This window comes from Triturus cristatus, chromosome 11 (assembly GCF_964204655.1).
Source record: "Triturus cristatus chromosome 11, aTriCri1.1, whole genome shotgun sequence".
NCBI lineage: Eukaryota > Metazoa > Chordata > Amphibia > Caudata > Salamandridae > Triturus > Triturus cristatus.
The window spans coordinates 1,142,527,576-1,142,546,830 of NC_140594.1; the positions used below are offsets into that span (position 1 = coordinate 1,142,527,576).

General features: G+C 45.7%; 7 non-coding genes across 7 annotated transcripts; all 7 read right to left on the reverse strand.

Annotated features, from left to right (window-relative positions):
• Positions 1-1,296: 1,296 nt before the first annotated feature.
• On the reverse strand, positions 1,297-1,368 carry TRNAG-UCC (transfer RNA glycine (anticodon UCC)). Its single transcript has one exon. It is a non-coding gene; the product is annotated as a tRNA-Gly (tRNA).
• Positions 1,369-2,889: 1,521 nt separating this feature from the next.
• On the reverse strand, positions 2,890-2,961 carry TRNAG-UCC (transfer RNA glycine (anticodon UCC)). Its single transcript has one exon. It is a non-coding gene; the product is annotated as a tRNA-Gly (tRNA).
• Positions 2,962-6,026: 3,065 nt separating this feature from the next.
• TRNAG-UCC (transfer RNA glycine (anticodon UCC)) lies at positions 6,027-6,098 on the reverse strand. Its single transcript has one exon. It is a non-coding gene; the product is annotated as a tRNA-Gly (tRNA).
• Positions 6,099-12,357: 6,259 nt separating this feature from the next.
• TRNAG-UCC (transfer RNA glycine (anticodon UCC)) lies at positions 12,358-12,429 on the reverse strand. The gene has a single exon. It is a non-coding gene; the product is annotated as a tRNA-Gly (tRNA).
• Positions 12,430-15,369: 2,940 nt separating this feature from the next.
• On the reverse strand, positions 15,370-15,441 carry TRNAG-UCC (transfer RNA glycine (anticodon UCC)). The gene has a single exon. It is a non-coding gene; the product is annotated as a tRNA-Gly (tRNA).
• Positions 15,442-16,945: 1,504 nt separating this feature from the next.
• On the reverse strand, positions 16,946-17,017 carry TRNAG-UCC (transfer RNA glycine (anticodon UCC)). The gene has a single exon. It is a non-coding gene; the product is annotated as a tRNA-Gly (tRNA).
• Positions 17,018-18,538: 1,521 nt separating this feature from the next.
• Positions 18,539-18,610, reverse strand: TRNAG-UCC (transfer RNA glycine (anticodon UCC)). The gene has a single exon. It is a non-coding gene; the product is annotated as a tRNA-Gly (tRNA).
• Between the last annotated feature and the right edge of the window lie 645 nt (positions 18,611-19,255).

Here is a 19,255-nt window from a genome sequence, read left to right on the forward strand (position 1 = left end):
TGAGCATATGGGCAGCATCGGAAGCAAAGCAGCGAAGAGAAAGGGAGTAAATTCCATGAAATGCATAGGAGATTGATAAAAGCAGAACAAAAAGGGAAGAATGAAATTCAAAGCATGCCCCGAAAAACGTGTGAAGGTCCCACCTGTCATTTATGCTTCTAATTGGGTATCTTTACTTTCAAAGTATAGGGTTGATCCTTTGACGATCACTCTCTTGAATTACAGCAGAGACAGATAGTTGAGAAGTCTTTTCTCGCATAGCTAGCACAAGCCTGCGCTTTTCCTTGCTGGCAGGGTGGAAATGACAGATTAGTCCTAGGAAGAAAAATCAAGCAATATTAGCAGAGGATGGTTTCGATCCATCGACCTCTGGGTTATGGGCCCAGCACGCTTCCGCTGCGCCACTCTGCTCCCTTGTGAAAGTGCTCTCTTTATGCAGAGGAGGAGCTTTCAGCGGAGTGGCAAGGGATTGGTGGGGCTCTCTCCTCATTTGCCTAAGCACATCGCAAGGTATGCTGGGTACAGAAAATCTTCATCTTCCCCACTCACAGTCAGTCATAACTGAAAGTGCAGACCCTCTTAGGAATTAGCCGTTTCAGGCCTTTACCAAGACAGCAGCTCTCTGTCCCTGTCCTTTCTCTGTGATCCTAGCACTAGCATACTCAGGATTTGGCTTTACCTGGGAGCCAGAGATCTACCCGGTGAGGGCGAGGCTTTTGAGTGTTTGGGAGCGTTCGGGATGTGAGAGGACGCTGGACAGGAAACTATGCCAATTTGAAGTATCCAACCTTCCTGCTGCAGCGAGAGGCTCTTTCCGTTGAAATCTGCCACTTGGAGTCCTCTCAACTTGCCCTCTGATAAAACATTTTTCTGAGCCGCAGTTACATCCGATGGTTTCAAGGTGGCGCTGCATTCAGGTGAGAGCACAAGTATGCACAAAATCTTGGGGACTTTTGCCAGATTTATCGGTGGATCTTGCCTATTATTTTCAGAGGCTAGATATCGCCTAGAAATGCTTTTTAAAATAGGGTTGCTGGGGTTATAATGTCTGGTCGGGGCTCAGCCCTTTCATTGCTTGCCCCCAGCAAAATATTTATTATCAGCACATGTGAGTGGTGAGTGCTTTATGGAAAATAGCATATATTGGGACAATGAATGTAGCAGATGAGGCGATCGAGATGTCTACCTACGTGTTTGTTTATTTTTTTATATAACGGCTGATTATTCTGATATTTCAGTTTTGTGACATGTTGCATTAAAATATATCCTGCTTGGAGAATATATAAATATTTGCACTGCGTTGGCCGGGAATCGAACCCGGGTCAACTGCTTGGAAGGCAGCTATGCTCACCACTATACCACCAACGCCTTCTGATGTGTGTCCTCTAGCTTCCAGATGTTACAACGCCGAGTGCAGTGGCAATCTTGCACCGGTTCCAATGGTGCATTTGGTGTGGATACCAACATGAAAAGCAGTAGAAATTGTCTTGCAGAGGGTAAAGAACTGGGGATTGAAACCAAGGACAAAGCTGTGCAGAAGAGAAGAAATGGAAAGCAGCAGTACAAATAGTGGAAATGAGCATATGGGCAGCATCGGAAGCAAAGCAGCGAAGAGAAAGGGAGTAAATTCCATGAAATGCATAGGAGATTGATAAAAGCAGAACAAAAAGGGAAGAATGAAATTCAAAGCATGCCCCGAAAAACGTGTGAAGGTCCCACCTGTCATTTATGCTTCTAATTGGGTATCTTTACTTTCAAAGTATAGGGTTGATCCTTTGACGATCACTCTCTTGATTTACAGCAGAGACAGATAGTTGAGAAGTCTTTTCTCACATAGCTAGCACAAGCCTGCGCTTTTCCTTGCTGGCAGGGTGGAAATGACAGATTAGTCCTAGGAAGAAAAATCAAGCAATATTAGCAGAGGATGGTTTCGATCCATCGACCTCTGGGTTATGGGCCCAGCACGCTTCCGCTGCGCCACTCTGCTCCCTTGTGAAAGTGCTCTCTTTATGCAGAGGAGGAGCTTTCAGCGGAGTGGCAAGGGATTGGTGGGGCTCTCTCCTCATTTGCCTAAGCACATCGCAAGGTATGCTGGGTACAGAAAATCTTCATCTTCCCCACTCACAGTCAGTCATAACTGAAAGTGCGGATCCTCTTAGGAATTAGCCGTTTCAGGCCTTTACCAAGACAGCAGCTCTCTGTCCCTGTCCTTTCTCTGTGATCCTAGCACTAGCATACTCAGGATTTGGCTTTACCTGGGAGCCAGAGATCTACCCGGTGAGGGCTTGCCCGGTGTGAGGCTTTTGAGTGTTTGGGAGCGTTCGGGACGTCAGAGGACGCTGGACAGGAAACTATGCCAATTTGAAGTATCCAACCTTCCTGCTGCAGCGAGAGGCTCTTTCCGTGGAAATCTGCCACTTGGAGTCCTCTCAACTTGCCCTCTGATAAAATATTTTTCTGAGCCGCAGTTACATCCGATGGTTACAAGGTGGCGCTGCATTCAGGTGAGAGCACAAGTATGCACAAAATCTTGGGGACTTTTGCCAGATTTATCGGTGGATCTTGCCTATTATTTTCAGAGGCTAGATATCGCCTAGAAATGCTTTTTAAAATAGGGTTGCTGGGGTTATAATGTCTGGTCGGGGCTCAGCCCTTTCATTGCCTGCCCCCAGCAAAATATTTATTATCAGCACATGTGAGTGGTGAGTGCTTTATGGAAAATAGCATATATTGGGACAATGAATGTAGCAGATGAGGCGATCGAGATGTCTACCTACGTGTTTGTTTATTTTTTTATATAACGGCTGATTATTCTGTTTCTGATATTTCAGTTTTGTGACATGTTGCATTAAAATATATCCTGCTTGGAGAATATATAAATATTTGCACTGCGTTGGCCGGGAATCGAACCCGGGTCAACTGCTTGGAAGGCAGCTATGCTCACCACTATACCACCAACGCCCTCTGATGTGTGTCCTCTAGGTTCCAGATGTTACAACGCCGAGTGCAGTGGCAATCTTGCACCGGTTCCAATGGTGCATTTGGTGTGGATACCAACATGAAAAGCAGTAGAAATTGTCTTGCAGAGGGTAAAGAACTGGGGATTGAAACCAAGGACAAAGCTGTGCAGAAGAGAAGAAATGGAAAGCAGCAGTACAAATAGTGGAAATGAGCATATGGGCAGCATCGGAAGCAAAGCAGCGAAGAGAAAGGGAGTAAATTCCATGAAATGCATAGGAGATTGATAAAAGCAGAACAAAAAGGGAAGAATGAAATTCAAAGCATGCCCCGAAAAACGTGTGAAGGTCCCACCTGTCATTTATGCTTCTAATTGGGTATCTTTACTTTCAAAGTATAGGGTTGATCCTTTGACGATCACTCTCTTGATTTACAGCAGAGACAGATAGTTGAGAAGTCTTTTCTCACATAGCTAGCACAAGCCTGCGCTTTTCCTTGCTGGCAGGGTGGAAATGACAGATTAGTCCTAGGAAGAAAAATCAAGCAATATTAGCAGAGGATGGTTTCAATCCATCGACCTCTGGGTTATGGGCCCAGCACGCTTCCGCTGCGCCACTCTGCTCCCTTGTGAAAGTGCTCTCTTTATGCAGAGGAGGAGCTTTCAGCGGAGTGGCAAGGGATTGGTGGGGCTCTCTCCTCATTTGCCTAAGCACATCGCAAGGTATGCTGGGTACAGAAAATCTTCATCTTCCCCACTCACAGTCAGTCATAACTGAAAGTGCAGACCCTCTTAGGAATTAGCCGTTTCAGGCCTTTACCAAGACAGCAGCTCTCTGTCCCTGTCCTTTCTCTGTGATCCTAGCACTAGCATACTCAGGATTTGGCTTTACCTGGGAGCCAGAGATCTACCCGGTGAGGGCGAGGCTTTTGAGTGTTTGGGAGCGTTCGGGACGTGAGAGGACGCTGGACAGGAAACTATGCCAATTTGAAGTATCCAACCTTCCTGCTGCAGCGAGAGGCTCTTTCCGTGGAAATCTGCCACTTGGAGTCCTCTCAACTTGCCCTCTGATAAAACATTTTTCTGAGCCGCAGTTACATCCGATGGTTACAAGGTGGCGCTGCATTCAGGTGAGAGCACAAGTATGCACAAAATCTTGGGGACTTTTGCCAGATTTATCGGTGGATCTTGCCTATTATTTTCAGAGGCTAGATATCGCCTAGAAATGCTTTTTAAAATAGGGTTGCTGGGGTTATAATGTCTGGTCAGGGCTCAGCCCTTTCATTGCCTGCCCCCAGCAAAATATTTATTATCAGCACATGTGAGTGGTGAGTGCTTTATGGAAAATAGCATATATTGGGACAATGAATGTAGCAGATGAGGCGATCGAGATGTCTACCTACGTGTTTGTTTATTTTTTTATATAACGGCTGATTATTCTGTTTCTGATATTTCAGTTTTGTGACATGTTGCATTAAAATATATCCTGCTTGGAGAATATATAAATATTTGCACTGCGTTGGCCGGGAATCGAACCCGGGTCAATTGCTTGGAAGGCAGCTATGCTCACCACTATACCACCAACACCCTCTGATGTGTGTCCTCTAGGTTCCAGATGTTACAACGCCGAGTGCAGTGGCAATCTTGCACCGGTTCCAATGGTGCATTTGGTGTGGATACCAACATGAAAAGCAGTAGAAATTGTCTTGCAGAGGGTAAAGAACTGGGTATTGAAACCAAGGACAAAGCTGTGCAGAAGAGAAGAAATGGAAAGCAGCAGTACAAATAGTGGAAATGAGCATATGGGCGGCATCGGAAGCAAAGCAGCGAAGAGAAAGGGAGTAAATTCCATGAAATGCATAGGAGATTGATAAAAGCAGAACAAAAAGGGAAGAATGAAATTCAAAGCATGCCCCGAAAAACGTGTGAAGGTCCCACCTGTCATTTATGCTTCTAATTGGGTATCTTTACTTTCAAAGTGTAGGGTTGATCCTTTGACGATCACTCTCTTGATTTACAGCAGAGACAGATAGTTAAGAAGTCTTTTCTCACATAGCTAGCACAAGCCTGCGCTTTTCCTTGCTGGCAGGGTGGAAATGACAGATTAGTCCTAGGAAGAAAAATCAAGCAATATTAGCAGAGGATGGTTTCGATCCATCGACCTCTGGGTTATGGGCCCAGCACGCTTCCGCTGCGCCACTCTGCTCCCTTGTGAAAGTGTTCTCTTTATGCAGAGGAGGAGCTTTCAGCGGAGTGGCAAGGGATTGGTGGGGCTCTCTCCTCATTTGCCTAAGCACATCGCAAGGTATGCTGGGTACAGAAAATCTTCATCTTCCCCACTCACAGTCAGTCATAACTGAAAGTGCAGACCCTCTTAGGAATTAGCCGTTTCAGGCCTTTACCAAGACAGCAGCTCTCTGTCCCTGTCCTTTCTCTGTGATCCTAGCACTAGCATACTCAGGATTTGGCTTTACCTGGGAGCCAGAGATCTACCCGGTGAGGGCTTGCCCGGTGTGAGGCTTTTGAGTGTTTGGGAGCGCATTTGAAGTATCCAACCTTCCTGCTGCAGCGAGAGGCTCTTTCCGTGGAAATCTGCCACTTGGAGTCCTCTCAACTTGCCCTCTGATAAAACATTTTTCTGAGCCGCAGTTACATCCGATGGTTACAAGGTGGCGCTGCATTCAGGTGAGAGCACAAGTATGCACAAAATCTTGGGGACTTTTGCCAGATTTATCGGTGTATCTTGCCTATTATTTTCAGAGGCTAGATATCGCCTAGAAATGCTTTTTAAAATAGGGTTGCTGGGGTTATAATGTCTGGTCGGGGCTCAGCCCTTTCATTGCCTGCCCCCAGCAAAATATTTATTATCAGCACATGTGAGTGGTGAGTGCTTTATGGAAAATAGCATATATTGGGACAATGAATGTAGCAGATGAGGCGATCGAGATGTCTACCTACGTGTTTGTTTGTTTTTTTATATAACGGCTGATTATTCTGTTTCTGATATTTCAGTTTTGTGACATGTTGCATTAAAATATATCCTGCTTGGAGAATATATAAATATTTGCACTGCGTTGGCCGGGAATCGAACCCGGGTCAACTGCTTGGAAGGCAGCTATGCTCACCACTATACCACCAACGCCCTCTGATGTGTGTCTTCTAGGTTCCAGATGTTACAACGCCGAGTGCAGTGGCAATCTTGCACCCGTTCCAATGGTGCATTTGGTGTGGATTCCAACATGAAAAGCAGTAGAAATTGTCTTGCAGAGGGTAAAGAACTGGGGATTGAAACCAAGGACAAAGCTGTGCAGAAGAGAAGAAATGGAAAGCAGCAGTACAAATAGTGGAAATGAGCATATGGGCAGCATCGGAAGCAAAGCAGCGAAGAGAAAGGGAGTAAATTCCATGAAATGCATAGGAGATTGATAAAAGCAGAACAAAAAGGGAAGAATGAAATTCAAAGCATGCCCCGAAAAACTTGTGAAGGTCCCACCTGTCATTTATGCTTCTAATTGGGTATCTTTACTTTCAAAGTATAGGGTTGATCCTTTGACGATCACTCTCTTGATTTACAGCAGAGACAGATAGTTGAGAAGTCTTTTCTCACATAGCTAGCACAAGCCTGCGCTTTTCCTTGCTGGCAGGGTGGAAATGACAGATTAGTCCTAGGAAGAAAAATCAAGCAATATTAGCAGAGGATGGTTTCGATCCATCGACCTCTGGGTTATGGGCCCAGCACACTTCCGCTGCTCCACTCTGCTCCCTTGTGAAAGTGCTCTCTTTATGCAGAGGAGGAGCTTTCAGCGGAGTGGCAAGGGATTGGAGGGGCTCTCTCCTCATTTGCCTAAGCACATCGCAAGGTATGCTGGGTACAGAAAATCTTCATCTTCCCCACTCACAGTCAGTCATAACTGAAAGTGCAGACCCTCTTAGGAATTAGCCGTTTCAGGCCTTTACCAAGACAGCAGCTCTCTGTCCCTGTCCTTTCTCTGTGATCCTAGCACTAGCATACTCAGGATTTGGCTTTACCTGGGAGCTAGAGATCTACCCGGTGAGGGGAGGCTTTTGAGCGTTTGGGAGCGTTCGGGACGTGAGAGGACGCTGGACAGGAAACTATGCCAATTTGAAGTATCCAACCTTCCTGCTGCAGCGAGAGGCTCTTTCCGTGGAAATCTGCCACTTGGAGTCCTCTCAACTTGCCCTCTGATAAAACATTTTTCTGAGCCGCAGTTACATCCGATGGTTACAAGGTGGCGCTGCATTCAGGTGAGAGCACAAGTATGCACAAAATCTTGGGGACTTTTGCCAGATTTATCGGTGGATCTTGCCTATTATTTTCAGAGGCTAGATATCGCCTAGAAATGCTTTTTAAAATAGGGTTGCTGGGGTTATAATGTCTGGTCGGGGCTCAGCCCTTTCCTTGCCTGCCCCCAGCAAAATATTTATTATCAGCACATGTGAGTGGTGAGTGCTTTATGGAAAATAGCATATATTGGGACAATGAATGTAGCAGATGAGGCGATCGAGATGTCTACCTACGTGTTTGTTTATTTTTTTATATAACGGCTGATTATTCTGTTTCTGATATTTCAGTTTTGTGACATGTTGCATTAAAATATATCCTGCTTGGAGAATATATAAATATTTGCACTGCGTTGGCCAGGAATCGAACCCGGGTCAACTGCTTGGAAGGCAGCTATGCTCACCACTATACCACCAACGCCCTCTGATGTGTGTCCTCTAGGTTCCAGATGTTACAACGCCGAGTGCAGTGGCAATCTTGCACCGGTTCCAATGGTGCATTTGGTGTGGATACCAACATGAAAAGCAGTAGAAATTGTCTTGCAGAGGGTAAAGAACTGGGGATTGAAACCAAGGACAAAGCTGTGCAGAAGAGAAGAAATGGAAAGCAGCAGTACAAATAGTGGAAATGAGCATATGGGCAGCATCGGAAGCAAAGCAGCGAAGAGAAAGGGAGTAAATTCCATGAAATGCATAGGAGATTGATAAAAGCAGAACAAAAAGGGAAGAATGAAATTCAAAGCATGCCCCGAAAAACGTGTGAAGGTCCCACCTGTCATTTATGCTTCTAATTGGGTATCTTTACTTTCAAAGTATAGGGTTGATCCTTTGACGATCACTCTCTTGATTTACAGCAGAGACAGATAGTTGAGAAGTCTTTTCTCACATAGCTAGCACAAGCCTGCGCTTTTCCTTGCTGGCAGGGTGGAAATGACAGATTAGTCCTAGGAAGAAAAATCAAGCAATATTAGCAGAGGATGGTTTCGATCCATCGACCTCTGGGTTATGGGCCCAGCACGCTTCCGCTGCGCCACTCTGCTCCCTTGTGAAAGTGCTCTCTTTATGCAGAGGAGGAGCTTTCAGCGGAGTGGCAAGGGATTGGTGGGGCTCTCTCCTCATTTGCCTAAGCACATCGCAAGGTATGCTGGGTACAGAAAATCTTCATCTTCCCCACTCACAGTCAGTCATAACTGAAAGTGCAGACCCTCTTAGGAATTAGCCGTTTCAGGCCTTTACCAAGACAGCAGCTCTCTGTCCCTGTCCTTTCTCTGTGATCCTAGCACTAGCATACTCAGGATTTGGCTTTACCTGGGAGCCAGAGATCTACACGGTGAGGGCTTGCCCGGTGCGAGGCTTTTGAGTGTTTGGGAGCGTTCGGGACGTGAGAGAACGCTGGACAGGAAACTATGCCAATTTGAAGTATCCAACCTTCCTGCTGCAGCGAGAGGCTCTTTCCGTGGAAATCTGCCACTTGGAGTCCTCTCAACTTGCCCTCTGATAAAACATTTTTCTGAGCCGCAGTTACATCCGATGGTTACAAGGTGGCACTGCATTCAGGTGAGAGCACAAGTATGCACAAAATCTTGGGGACTTTTGCCAGATTTATCGGTGGATCTTGCCTATTATTTTCAGAGGCTAGATATCGCCTAGAAATGCTTTTTAAAATAGGGTTGCTGGGGTTATAATGTCTGGTCGGGGCTCAGCCCTTTCATTGCCTGCCCCCAGCAAAATATTTATTATCAGCACATGTGAGTGGTGAGTGCTTTATGGAAAATAGCATATATTGGGACAATGAATGTAGCAGATGAGGCGATCGAGATGTCTACCTACGTGTTTGTTTATTTTTTTATATAACGGCTGATTATTCTGTTTCTGATATTTCAGTTTTGTGACATGTTGCATTAAAATATATCCTGCTTGGAGAATATATAAATATTTGCACTGCGTTGGCCGGGAATCGAACCCGGGTCAACTGCTTGGAATGCAGCTATGCTCACCACTATACCACCAACGCCCTCTGATGTGTGTCCTCTAGGTTCCAGATGTTACAACGCCGAGTGCAGTGGCAATCTTGCACCGGTTCCAATGGTGCATTTGGTGTGGATACCAACATGAAAAGCAGTAGAAATTGTCTTGCAGAGGGTAAAGAACTGGGGATTGAAACCAAGGACAAAGCTGTGCAGAAGAGAAGAAATGGAAAGCAGCAGTACAAATAGTGGAAATGAGCATATGGGCAGCATCGGAAGCAAAGCAGCGAAGAGAAAGGGAGTAAATTCCATGAAATGCATAGGAGATTGATAAAAGCAGAACAAAAAGGGAAGAATGAAATTCAAAGCATGCCCCGAAAAACGTGTGAAGGTCCCACCTGTCATTTATGCTTCTAATTGGGTATCTTTACTTTCAAAGTATAGGGTTGATCCTTTGACGATCACTCTCTTGATTTACAGCAGAGACAGATAGTTGAGAAGTCTTTTCTCACATAGCTAGCACAAGCCTGCGCTTTTCCTTGCTGGCAGGGTGGAAATGACAGATTAGTCCTAGGAAGAAAAATCAAGCAATATTAGCAGAGGATGGTTTCGATCCATCGACCTCTGGGTTATGGGCCCAGCACACTTCCGCTTTGCCACTCTGCTCCCTTGTGAAAGTGCTCTCTTTATGCAGAGGAGGAGCTTTCAGCGGAGTGGCAAGGGATTGGAGGGGCTCTCTCCTCATTTGCCTAAGCACATCGCAAGGTATGCTGGGTACAGAAAATCTTCATCTTCCCCACTCACAGTCAGTCATAACTGAAAGTGCAGACCCTCTTAGGAATTAGCCGTTTCAGGCCTTTACCAAGACAGCAGCTCTCTGTCCCTGTCCTTTCTCTGTGATCCTAGCACTAGCATACTCAGGATTTGGCTTTACCTGGGAGCTAGAGATCTACCCGTTGAGGGGAGGCTTTTGAGCGTTTGGGAGCGTTCGGGACGTGAGAGGACGCTGGACAGGAAACTATGCCAATTTGAAGTATCCAACCTTCCTGCTGCAGCGAGAGGCTCTTTCCGTGGAAATCTGCCACTTGGAGTCCTCTCAACTTGCCCTCTGATAAAACATTTTTCTGAGCCGCAGTTACATCCGATGGTTACAAGGTGGCGCTGCATTCAGGTGAGAGCACAAGTATGCACAAAATCTTGGGGACTTTTGCCAGATTTATCGGTGGATCTTGCCTATTATTTTCAGAGGCTAGATATCGCCTAGAAATGCTTTTTAAAATAGGGTTGCTGGGGTTATAATGTCTGGTCGGGGCTCAGCCCTTTCCTTGCCTGCCCCCAGCAAAATATTTATTATCAGCACATGTGAGTGGTGAGTGCTTTATGGAAAATAGCATATATTGGGACAATGAATGTAGCAGATGAGGCGATCGAGATGTCTACCTACGTGTTTGTTTATTTTTTTATATAACGGCTGATTATTCTGTTTCTGATATTTCAGTTTTGTGACATGTTGCATTAAAATATATCCTGCTTGGAGAATATATAAATATTTGCACTGCGTTGGCCAGGAATCGAACCCGGGTCAACTGCTTGGAAGGCAGCTATGCTCACCACTATACCACCAACGCCCTCTGATGTGTGTCCTCTAGGTTCCAGATGTTACAACGCCGAGTGCAGTGGCAATCTTGCACCGGTTCCAATGGTGCATTTGGTGTGGATACCAACATGAAAAGCAGTAGAAATTGTCTTGCAGAGGGTAAAGAACTGGGGATTGAAACCAAGGACAAAGCTGTGCAGAAGAGAAGAAATGGAAAGCAGCAGTACAAATAGTGGAAATGAGCATATGGGCAGCATCGGAAGCAAAGCAGCGAAGAGAAAGGGAGTAAATTCCATGAAATGCATAGGAGATTGATAAAAGCAGAACAAAAAGGGAAGAATGAAATTCAAAGCATGCCCCGAAAAACGTGTGAAGGTCCCACCTGTCATTTATGCTTCTAATTGGGTATCTTTACTTTCAAAGTATAGGGTTGATCCTTTGACGATCACTCTCTTGATTTACAGCAGAGACAGATAGTTGAGAAGTCTTTTCTCACATAGCTAGCACAAGCCTGCGCTTTTCCTTGCTGGCAGGGTGGAAATGACAGATTAGTCCTAGGATGAAAAATCAAGCAATATTAGCAGAGGATGGTTTCGATCCATCGACCTCTGGGTTATGGGCCCAGCACGCTTCCGCTGCGCCACTCTGCTCCCTTGTGAAAGTGCTCTCTTTATGCAGAGGAGGAGCTTTCAGCGGAGTGGCAAGGGATTGGTGGGGCTCTCTCCTCATTTGCCTAAGCACATCGCAAGGTATGCTGGGTACAGAAAATCTTCATCTTCCCCACTCACAGTCAGTCATAACTGAAAGTGCAGACCCTCTTAGGAATTAGCCGTTTCAGGCCTTTACCAAGACAGCAGCTCTCTGTCCCTGTCCTTTCTCTGTGATCCTAGCACTAGCATACTCAGGATTTGGCTTTACCTGGGAGCCAGAGATCTACCCGGTGAGGGCGAGGCTTTTGAGCGTTTGGGAGCGTTCGGGACGTGAGAGGACGCTGGACAGGAAACTATGCCAATTTAAAGTATCCAACCTTCCTGCTGCAGTGAGAGGCTCTTTCCGTGGAAATCTGCCACTTGGAGTCCTCTCAACTTGCCCTCTGATAAAACATTTTTCTGAGCCGCAGTTACATCCGATGGTTACAAGGTGGCGCTGCATTCAGGTGAGAGCACAAGTATGCACAAAATCTTGGGGACTTTTGCCAGATTTATCGGTGGATCTTGCCTATTATTTTCAGAGGCTAGATATCGCCTAGAAATGCTTTTTAAAATAGGGATGCTGGGGTTATAATGTCTGGTCGGGGCTCAGCCCTTTCATTGCCTGCCCCCAGCAAAATATTTATTATCAGCACATGTGAGTGGTGAGTGCTTTATGGAAAATAGCATATATTGGGACAATGAATGTAGCAGATGAGCCGATCGAGATGTCTACCTACGTGTTTGTTTATTTTTTTATATAACGGCTGATTATTCTGATATTTCAGTTTTGTGACATGTTGCATTAAAATATATCCTGCTTGGAGAATATATAAATATTTGCACTGTGTTGGCCGGGAATCGAACCCGGGTCAACTGCTTGGAAGGCAGCTATGCTCACCACTATACCACCAACGCCCTCTGATGTGTGTCATCTAGGTTCCAGATGTTACAACGCCGAGTGCAGTGGCAATCTTGCACCGGTTCCAATGGTGCATTTGGTGTGGATACCAACATGAAAAGCAGTAGAAATTGTCTTGCAGAGGGTAAAGAACTGGGGATTGAAACCAAGGACAAAGCTGTGCAGAAGAGAAGAAATGGAAAGCAGCAGTACAAATAGTGGAAATGAGCATATGGGCAGCATCGGAAGCAAAATAGGGTTGATCCTTTGACGATCACTCTCTTGAATTACAGCAGAGACAGATAGTTGAGAAGTCTTTTCTCACATAGCTAGCACAAGCCTGCGCTTTTCCTTGCTGGCAGGGTGGAAATGACAGATTAGTCCTAGGAAGAAAAATCAAGCAATATTAGCAGAGGATGGTTTCGATCCATCGACCTCTGGGTTATGGGCCCAGCACGCTTCCGCTGCGCCACTCTGCTCCCTTGTGAAAGTGCTCTCTTTATGCAGAGGAGGAGCTTTCAGCGGAGTGGCAAGGGATTGGTGGGGCTCTCTCCTCATTTGCCTAAGCACATCGCAAGGTATGCTGGGTACAGAAAATCTTCATCTTCCCCACTCACAGTCAGTCATAACTGAAAGTGCAGACCCTCTTAGGAATTAGCCGTTTCAGGCCTTTACCAAGACAGCAGCTCTCTGTCCCTGTCCTTTCTCTGTGATCCTAGCACTAGCATACTCAGGATTTGGCTTTACCTGGGAGCCAGAGATCTACCCGGTGAGGGCTTGCCCGGTGTGAGGCTTTTGAGTGTTTGGGAGCGTTCGGGACGTGAGAGGACGCTGGACATGAAACTATGCCAATTTGAAGTATCCAACCTTCCTGCTGCAGCGAGAGGCTCTTTCCGTGGAAATCTGCCACTTGGAGTCCTCTCAACTTGCCCTCTGATAAAACATTTTTCTGAGCCGCAGTTACATCCGATGGTTACAAGGTGGCGCTGCATTCAGGTGAGAGCACAAGTATGCACAAAATCTTGGGGACTTTTGCCAGATTTATCGGTGGATCTTGCCTATTATTTTCAGAGGCTAGATATCGCCTAGAAATGCTTTTTAAAATAGGGTTGCTGGGGTTATAATGTCTGGTCGGGGCTCAGCCCTTTCATTGCCTGCCCCCAGCAAAATATTTATTATCAGCACATGTGAGTGGTGAGTGCTTTATGGAAAATAGCATATATTGGGATAATGAATGTAGCAGATGAGGCGATCGAGATGTCTACCTACGTGTTTGTTTATTTTTTTATATAACGGCTGATTATTCTGTTTCTGATATTTCAGTTTTGTGACATGTTGCATTAAAATATATCCTGCTTGGAGAATATATAAATATTTGCACTGCGTTGGCCGGGAATCGAACCTGGGTCAACTGCTTGGAAGGCAGCTATGCTCACCACTATACCACCAACGCCCTCTGATGTGTGTCCTCTAGGTTCCAGATGTTACAACGCCGAGTGCAGTGGCAATCTTGCACCGGTTCCAATGGTGCATTTGGTGTGGATACCAACATGAAAAGCAGTAGAAATTATCTTGCAGAGGGTAAAGAACTGGGGATTGAAACCAAGGACAAAGCTGTGCAGAAGAGAAGAAATGGAAAGCAGCAGTACAAATAGTGGAAATGAGCATATGGGCAGCATCGGAAGCAAAGCAGCGAAGAGAAAGGGAGTAAATTCCATGAAATGCATAGGAGATTGATAAAAGCAGAACAAAAAGGGAAGAATGAAATTCAAAGCATGCCCCGAAAAACGTGTGAAGGTCCCACCTGTCATTTATGCTTCTAATTGGGTATCTTTACTTTCAAAGTATAGGGTTGATCCTTTGACGATCACTCTCTTGATTTACAGCAGAGACAGATAGTTGAGAAGTCTTTTCTCACATAGCTAGCACAAGCCTGCGCTTTTCCTTGCTGGCAGGGTGGAAATGACAGATTAGTCCTAGGAAGAAAAATCAAGCAATATTAGCAGAGGATGGTTTCGATCCATCGACCTCTGGGTTATGGGCCCAGCACGCTTCCGCTGCGCCACTCTGCTCCCTTGTGAAAGTGTTCTCTTTATGCAGAGGAGGAGCTTTCAGCGGAGTGGCAAGGGATTGGTGGGGCTCTCTCCTCATTTGCCTAAGCACATCGCAAGGTATGCTGGGTACAGAAAATCTTCATCTTCCCCACTCACAGTCAGTCATAACTGAAAGTGCAGACCCTCTTAGGAATTAGCCGTTTCAGGCCTTTACCAAGACAGCAGCTCTCTGTCCCTGTCCTTTCTCTGTGATCCTAGCACTAGCATACTCAGGATTTGGCTTTACCTGGGAGCCAGAGATCTACCCGGTGAGGGCGAGGCTTTTGAGCGTTTGGGAGCGTTCGGGACGTGAGAGGACGCTGGACAGGAAACTATGCCAATTTGAAGTATCCAACCTTCCTGCTGCAGTGAGAGGCTCTTTCCGTGGAAATCTGCCACTTGGAGTCCTCTCAACTTGCCCTCTGATAAAACATTTTTCTGAGCCGCAGTTACATCCGATGGTTACAAGGTGGCGCTGCATTCAGGTGAGAGCACAAGTATGCACAAAATCTTGGGGACTTTTGCCAGATTTATCGGTGGATCTTGCCTATTATTTTCAGAGGCTAGATATCGCCTAGAAATGCTTTTTAAAATAGGGATGCTGGGGTTATAATGTCTGGTCGGGGCTCAGCCCTTTCATTGCCTGCCCCCAGCAAAATATTTATTATCAGCACATGTGAGTGGTGAGTGCTTTATGGAAAATAGCATATATTGGGACAATGAATGTAGCAGAAGAGGCGATCGAGATGTCTACCTACGTGTTTGTTTATTTTTTTATATAACGGCTGATTATTCTGATATTTCAGTTTTGTGACATGTTGCATTAAAATATATCCTGCTTGGAGAATATATAAATATTTGCACTGCGTTGGCCGGGAATCAAACCCGGGTCAACTGCTTGGAAGGCAGCTATGCTCACCACTATACCACCAACGCCCTCTGATGTGTGTCCTCTAGGTTCCAGATGTTACAACGCCGAGTGCAGTGGCAATCTTGCACCGGTTCCAATGGTGCATTTGGTGTGGATACCAACATGAAAAGCAGTAGAAATTGTCTTGCAGAGGGTAAAGAACTGGGGATTGAAACCAAGGACAAAGCTGTGCAGAAGAGAAGAAATGGAAAGCAGCAGTACAAATAGTGGAAATGAGCATATGGGCAGCATCGGAAGCAAAGCAGCGAAGAGAAAGGGAGTAAATTCCATGAAATGCATAGGAGATTGATAAAAGCAGAACAAAAAGGGAAGAATGAAATTCAAAGCATGCCCCGAAAAACGTGTGAAGGTCCCACCTGTCATTTATGCTTCTAATTGGGTATCTTTACTTTCAAAGTATAGGGTTGATCCTTTGACGATCACTCTCTTGAATTACAGCAGAGACAGATAGTTGAGAAGTCTTTTCTCGCATAGCTAGCACAAGCCTGCGCTTTTCCTTGCTGGCAGGGTGGAAATGACAGATTAGTCCTAGGAAGAAAAATCAAGCAATATTAGCAGAGGATGGTTTCGATCCATCGACCTCTGGGTTATGGGCCCAGCACGCTTCCGCTGCGCCACTCTGCTCCCTTGTGAAAGTGCTCTCTTTATGCAGAGGAGGAGCTTTCAGCGGAGTGGCAAGGGATTGGTGGGGCTCTCTCCTCATTTGCCTAAGCACATCGCAAGGTATGCTGGGTACAGAAAATCTTCATCTTCCCCACTCACAGTCAGTCATAACTGAAAGTGCAGACCCTCTTAGGAATTAGCCGTTTCAGGCCTTTACCAAGACAGCAGCTCTCTGTCCCTGTCCTTTCTCTGTGATCCTAGCACTAGCATACTCAGGATTTGGCTTTACCTGGGAGCCAGAGATCTACCCGGTGAGGGCGAGGCTTTTGAGTGTTTGGGAGCGTTCGGGACGTGAGAGGACGCTGGACAGGAAACTATGCCAATTTGAAGTATCCAACCTTCCTGCTGCAGCGAGAGGCTCTTTCCGTTGAAATCTGCCACTTGGAGTCCTCTCAACTTGCCCTCTGATAAAACATTTTTCTGAGCCGCAGTTACATCCGATGGTTACAAGGTGGCGCTGCATTCAGGTGAGAGCACAAGTATGCACAAAATCTTGGGGACTTTTGCCAGATTTATCGGTGGATCTTGCCTATTATTTTCAGAGGCTAGATATCGCCTAGAAATGCTTTTTAAAATAGGGTTGCTGGGGTTATAATGTCTGGTCGGGGCTCAGCCCTTTCATTGCCTGCCCCCAGCAAAATATTTATTATCAGCACATGTGAGTGGTGAGTGCTTTATGGAAAATAGCATATATTGGGACAATGAATGTAGCAGATGAGGCGATCGAGATGTCTACCTACGTGTTTGTTTATTTTTTTATATAACAGCTGATTATTCTGATATTTCAGTTTTGTGACATGTTGCATTAAAATATATCCTGCTTGGAGAATATATAAATATTTGCACTGCGTTGGCCGGGAATCGAACCCGGGTCAACTGCTTGGAAGGCAGCTATGCTCACCACTATACCACCAACGCCTTCTGATGTGTGTCCTCTAGCTTCCAGATGTTACAACGCCGAGTGCAGTGGCAATCTTGCACCGGTTCCAATGGTGCATTTGGTGTGGATACCAACATGAAAAGCAGTAGAAATTGTCTTGCAGAGGGTAAAGAACTGGGGATTGAAACCAAGGACAAAGCTGTGCAGAAGAGAAGAAAAGGAAAGCAGCAGTACAAATAGTGGAAATGAGCATATGGGCAGCATCGGAAGCAAAGCAGCGAAGAGAAAGGGAGTAAATTCCATGAAATGCATAGGAGATTGATAAAAGCAGAACAAAAAGGGAAGAATGAAATTCAAAGCATGCCCCGAAAAACGTGTGAAGGTCCCACCTGTCATTTATGCTTCTAATTGGGTATCTTTACTTTCAAAGTATAGGGTTGATCCTTTGATGATCACTCTCTTGATTTACAGCAGAGACAGATAGTTGAGAAGTCTTTTCTCACATAGCTAGCACAAGCCTGCGCTTTTCCTTGCTGGCAGGGTGGAAATTACAGATTAGTCCTAGGAAGAAAAATCAAGCAATATTAGCAGAGGATGGTTTCGATCCATCGACCTCTGGGTTGTGGGCCCAGCACGCTTCCGCTGCGCCACTCTGCTCCCTTGTGAAAGTGCTCTCTTTATGCAGAGGAGGAGCTTTCAGCGGAGTGGCAAGGGATTGGTGGGGCTCTCTCCTCATTTGCCTAAGCACATCGCAAGGTATGCTGGGTACAGAAAATCTTCATCTTCCCCACTCACAGTCAGTCATAACTGAAAGTGCGGATCCTCTTAGGAATTAGCCGTTTCAGGCCTTTACCAAGACAGCAGCTCTCTGTCCCTGTCCTTTCTCTGTGATCCTAGCACTAGCATACTCAGGATTTGGCTTTACCTGGGAGCCAGAGATCTACCCGGTGAGGGCTTGCCCGGTGTGAGGCTTTTGAGTGTTTGGGAGCGTTTGGGACGTCAGAGGACGCTGGACAGGAAACTATGCCAATTTGAAGTATCCAACCTTCCTGCTGCAGCGAGAGGCTCTTTCCGTGGAAATCTGCCACTTGGAGTCCTCTCAACTTGCCCTCTGATAAAACATTTTTCTGAGCCGCAGTTACATCCGATGGTTACAAGGTGGCGCTGCATTCAGGTGAGAGCACAAGTATGCACAAAATCTTGGGGACTTTTGCCAGATTTATCGGTGGATCTTGCCTATTATTTTCAGAGGCTAGATATCGCCTAGAAATGCTTTTTAAAATAGGGTTGCTGGGGTTATAATGTCTGGTCGGGGCTCAGCCCTTTCATTGCCTGCCCCCAGCAAAATATTTATTATCAGCACATGTGAGTGGTGAGTGCTTTATGGAAAATAGCATATATTGGGACAATGAATGTAGCAGATGAGGCGATCGAGATGTCTACCTACGTGTTTGTTTATTTTTTTATATAACGGCTGATTATTCTGTTTCTGATATTTCAGTTTTGTGACATGTTGCATTAAAATATATCCTGCTTGGAGAATATATAAATATTTGCACTGCGTTGGCCGGGAATCGAACCCGGGTCAACTGCTTGGAAGGCAGCTATGCTCACCACTATACCACCAACACCCTCTGATATGTGTCCTCTAGGTTCCAGATGTTACAACGCCGAGTGCAGTGGCAATCTTGCACCGGTTCCAATGGTGCATTTGGTGTGGATACCAACATGAAAAGCAGTAGAAATTGTCTTGCAGAGGGTAAAGAACTGGGGATTGAAACCAAGGACAAAGCTGTGCAGAAGAGAAGAAATGGAAAGCAGCAGTACAAATAGTGGAAATGAGCATATGGGCAGCATCGGAAGCAAAGCAGCGAAGAGAAAGGGAGTAAATTCCATGAAATGCATAGGAGATTGATAAAAGCAGAACAAAAAGGGAAGAATGAAATTCAAAGCATGCCCCGAAAAACGTGTGAAGGTCCCACCTGTCATTTATGCTTCTAATTGGGTATCTTTACTTTCAAAGTGTAGGGTTGATCCTTTGACGATCACTCTCTTGATTTACAGCAGAGACAGATAGTTGAGAAGTCTTTTCTCACATAGCTAGCACAAGCCTGCGCTTTTCCTTGCTGGCAGGGTGGAAATGACAGATTAGTCCTAGGAAGAAAAATCAAGCAATATTAGCAGAGGATGGTTTCGATCCATCGACCTCTGGGTTATGGGCCCAGCACGCTTCCGCTGCGCCACTCTGCTCCCTTGTGAAAGTGCTCTCTTTATGC